Raw genomic sequence first — 5195 nt, 5'->3', positions numbered from 1 at the left:
AGTGTGCTTACGAATTGGCGGGATGAGATTTTGAACCTCAGGAGTTGGTGCGGCCACCCGTTTGTTGTTAACGTCATAACTTGCCTGATAATGTGAAAGATCAGCTTCTTCAGCTAATTGGCAAGCCACCAGACGTACTTCCCGTTTTATTGCTCGGAGGTCATCATTCCCGAATTCTGATCCGTCTTCTTTTAGGCTCGGATAGCCTTTTCTGACATCCTCCGGATCAAGATCAGGCACCCACGCCTTTGCCCGGGTTAGTGCGGTCAGAGCACCAGCCCTTGCAGCAGATCTCTTTAGTTCTTCTACCCGGGCAGGCAGCATAGACAGCCTTTCTAAGGTATCCTTGATTAACGTTGGGGGCGGTTTATTGTGTGAAGCGGTGCAGATGATTCGTTGCACGCCGGTAAACAACTGCTCTATCAGCGTGTAGGTAGCCTTCCGCTTCTTCTGTACATCAGAGCCCAGATGACTAATGCGAGTTCCTGCATCATTACAAACGTCAATAAACCGGCAACGCATGGGAAGATATGTTAGAAGTGTAAAGCAAGGATGTTTACCGAACACAGCAGCAGTCATGGCATGTATCTGCCGCTTTACGCCAGTCAGCTCATCTACCACCGGTTTAAGAGCTGCTTCTGCGTCCTTGGCTCTTTTTCGCAAAGCGGATTTTTCTGTCTCCCAATCCGCCCGCTCCTTGTTAAAGCTTTCTTTCAGTTTCTCCATAGCGTCTAAAGCGCTGGTCAACTCTTCCTTGGCCTTGGAGGTTTCGGCTTGCTGGGATTTAATGTTCTCTTGAGGATCAGCGGTTTGAACTTCCTTTTTGCTCAGCTGAGCCTATAACGGACAGAAGTATAATGAGTTGGTAATACATGTTTGAAGTACCAAGCACATAACAAGTTATGCACCTGATACTTGGGGGCTAATGCATATTTGCTTGTTCTCGGAAATTTCTACAAGTCCCAAGCACAATACAAGTATTACTCTTGGCACTTGGGGGCTAATGTATGATTACTCAAAGTACTGATCTGGGAAGTCTTTTAAAAGCCCCGGTTCATCTTTACAAAGTTAAACCGGACCTTGGGGGCTACACCAGTGAAAAAATACAGTATTGCAAATGTAAATTATTACTAAGTCCCGGTTTGGATTGATATCATAAACCGTCACTTGGGGGCTACGGGAGTTGATATTTGGAATTTAAAAGAGAAGCAGTTATGCAGAATTGAGTATTAGTTACCTCGTATCGCTCTTTCATCAAGTTTACCAAACCGGCTTCATAGTCGCGGCTGGTGTACAGACGGTTCAAGAAGCCAGAGTGAATATCTTGAGCATTGAGATGGGCATAGCTTGACAAGTCGGCGTTCCATTTGCTTTTGCCGATAGCAGAAAGTTCGTCTTTGGCGTTATGTTTAGATAAAGCGACCGGGTTGCCAGGAGTGGTGTGGCCAATGCCAGTAATCATGATGTCATCTTCTTTATCACTAGTGGCCTTCACTGGAGTCGACGGTTTATCAGCAGTTTTCACTGGACTTGCCGGTTTATCATCAGTTCGGGTCGGGCTTGTCGGTTTCTCAGTATGGCCTCTAGTGTCCACTTCTACTTGTTCAACAATGAAGTCGTAATCTTGAGGTGGCGGATCGTCATGAATAACATCAGCATTGGTTCCCTCCAGATCTGGAGTTTTCTCCAATTCAATATCCATATTATCATCAGCCGGTTTATTTAGCCGAGCCTTCTTGCTGGGTCGAGGCATGGCACAAAAAAGAACAAATATAAAAGATCAATACATCAAGTGAATATAAGGTATTAAGAGTCAGTTTAAGGCATAACTCACCCAGGAACTGTCTTGAGGGCAGGAAGTTGTGTAGCTGTTGACTCGCCAGAAGATGAATGAGGTGTTCCCTGATAATTCGAATCAGACGGATTAAGAGGCTGTCGGAAACAACCCGCCTTGGGGCAAGAAGTGTCAAGGGTATAAGAGACCTCTGATCGGCGTTTCTGAACCGGAGTGTTCGGTAAACCGGCGGAGGTAACTACCTGGCCGTTGTGCCGGGTTGTGCGGCGGGCTTCGTGTTGCTGTGTCTTCAAAAGAAAGTTTGGGTCCAAGTAAGCAAGGGGGTGAGAAAATTTTACTTTCCGGTTTGCTCAACGGATTTTTGATGTTGGCAGGGGATCTGAATCGGAGAAAAGAATGATTACCTCTACGTCATCAGCTTGACTGCCTTCAGCGTCGTCCTGATAATAGTCATTGTCAATGAGGTGTATGAAAAATGAACCAAGAGAGTTAAGTTCTACCTCAGTCCGGATTAGCTACATCGGCATCAGCATTTGGCTCGGAAGACGCAGTGGTCCTTTTCTTGGCAGGTTTTTTAACAACCTTGGTCTTCGGGCGAAGCGGCTTTGCCGGTTTGTCTTGTGGTTTTGCCGGTTTATCCTGTGATTTTTTCTTCCAGAACGGATCATCACCCTGGCAAAGATGAACAAAATTTTGAGAGAATGTTTTAAAGGATTAAGCTGGAAACAAAGAAGTCATATGATTCTTACAGTTGGCGGTTTATTGGAGGTGCAGAAAGAACTTAATCCAGTTTGGCCGCAGACGGCCTCCGGTTCAAATCAATATGGGGCCTAATGCTGGGGATATTACTACTGGGCGTAAACCGGCCAGGAGAGGTCGGGTTATCCCTATAATGAGTTATTATATTTGAAGCCCATGAAGACAAGGATGATGACGCTTTAGGAAGGCCCAAGGCCCAAAGACGGATTAAGGCCTGTAATCATAAACCGACCTTGATATGTAAGCTTGTATTATAAGGCAGAAATAAGTAGAGTCCGGGCCGGACACGTTTATGAGCCGGCCTCGGAACCCTGTAAACCGACGGGCGTCAACCCATGTATATAAGGGGACGACCCGGCGGCGGTTTAAGGAGAACAGACAACAACTCGAGATCCAGGCAAAGCGTATTGGCTCCCTGGTCATCGAAACCCTAGGAATTCCACCAACAACTGGATTAGGCTTTTACCTTCACCGCAAGGGGCCGGACCAGTATAAACTCTCTACGTCCCTTGTCCGCTTTAACCCCTTTAAGCTAACCCGTTGCGATGGCTCCACGACTAAGTCATTTTCTTAGGACATCTGCCGTGACAAAACCACGACACTCGGTCTTAAAATAAATTCTGTGGACTTACTACAACTTTAGTAGTAAGAATGCTATGTTTATTTTGGGACGGAGGGAGTACATGGTATCTATGAAAATAAACCTTTTTGTTTTTGGTGTTCTCTTCTCGTTTCGTTAGAATGGGTACCAATGTATCTGCCTCAATTACAATTCAGCCGTACCAGCACCGGCGCCAGCCTTTCTCTCCCATGTCCAAAGCGTTTCAGCCATTTCTCCTCTTTTTTTTCATTTTAAGTAAGCAATCACAAAGAACATGGAACTAGTCAACCGCAGGTTAACAAAACAATACTACTCCCTCGGTCCAAAATAAATGCAGCTGACTTAGTACAACTTTGCGTACAGAGGGAGTGTGTGTCTTGTTGTGTCATATATGTATGTGCGTCGCCTAGCATGTCAAGTGGAGTGTTTTTATCTAGTTTTTGTCGAAGCAACCATGTGAACCCATGTGTGACTCTGGTTCCCTCGAGAGAGGAAAACTTGTTAGCGTCCCAGCTGTATTACCAATTAAGTAGTGTGCGGAGTAGGTACAAGCCAAACACTTTACCGGGTTGAGACGATTGAAGCAGTCAAGCTAAACATCTTTTGAGTTGGCCAGGCGAAGGTCCAAAGAGTGCTTTGATGGCAGAACAGAGCCAACATGCCGCCGTTGATGTCCTGCCTGTCGCCGTCCCCGTCGCCACCCACACTCACACAGGAGAAGGAGATGATGGCCTTCTGGATTCTGCTGGGCGGCCCCAACATTTGCAGGTAATTTTCTTCTGCGATCAATGCTGGTAATTGTTACGCATACAGTACGTATTATTTTCCAAGATCAGTGCTGGTGATTAATTTGGTTAATGGACCCAATAGCTTTTGTATATATTCATTTGTAGAACACGAGGCTGATGATTGACATAGGCGACAACAAGACCATCGAGATCACTCTTAGAGGGAAGCTCACTCTGCAGAGCATCACTCCGCCTCAACACAGTACCGCTGCAGCGCAGGCGGCACCAGTGTTGTCTGAACAAGCTGCTGAAGAGCAGAAGTTTCTGGACCAGATGCGCGGGTGGCTGATGACGGGGTTAACATTTGAGAAAGTATAGGCTTTTCTACACCCCTTATCTACCAATTAATTTTGTATCGCGATTCGTGCGAGCAACTTTTGTCTTTTTTGTTTCTCCTAAATAGAGCAACATATGAACTTGAAACTTTGTAGGACAACAAAACATTCTAACTAGAACGTGGGAAAAAACTTTCATATTTTTTCGTGGATCATATATACAAAAAAATAATAATTTTTTTCGCAAAAAATCTTATTTTGTATATTTATGTCGGACAAAAAAAATCTGAAAGTTTTTTCTCACATTGTAGTAAGAATGTTTTGTTGTCCTGAAAAGTTTGAAGTTCATATGTTGTTTTGTTTTGAAGGAACAAAAAAGAGAGAAAATTCGTGCTCTAAGTTAGTTGTGTCGCACGGATCTCAAAGCAGTATTGAAGGGTATGGATAAGAGGTGTCCAGAAACCTGTGCTTTAAAAATCCGCGTTCTGACGGGGTTTATTTTCTTCTTAGTTTCCTCTTCATACTGCATTGTAATTCATTTTTCTCTATCCTATTTACTCGATCGTCTGCTATCTTCTCCTTGAACACGGACCTTTTTTTTGGGCTCGACAGTAATAATGTGATGCACCAATATCAATACCGCAGTCAGTAGATAGGCACAGTACAACATCCTCGATTTGTTGTCGATTTTAATGATTTCTCCAACCAACCAGTAAATAGCACGGTAGCAAAACAACATGCATAATTGACACATAGTTATGTGGAATAACCTCCTCAAATTAATAAGACCCAACTGATCCACACAATTTCCTCTATGAGAATCAAAGGACACGGTGTCTCTTCTCTAGAATCTTTACATATTTACAACACACTTAGTGAAGGAAATATGCCCTAGAGGCAATAATAAAGTTATTGTTTATTTCCTCATATCATGATAAATGTTTATTATGCAAGCTAGAATTTATTAACAGGAAACA

Source organism: Aegilops tauschii, chromosome 2 (assembly GCF_002575655.3).
Source record: "Aegilops tauschii subsp. strangulata cultivar AL8/78 chromosome 2, Aet v6.0, whole genome shotgun sequence".
NCBI lineage: Eukaryota > Viridiplantae > Streptophyta > Magnoliopsida > Poales > Poaceae > Aegilops > Aegilops tauschii.
Note: the sequence above shows the minus strand (reverse complement) of the source record.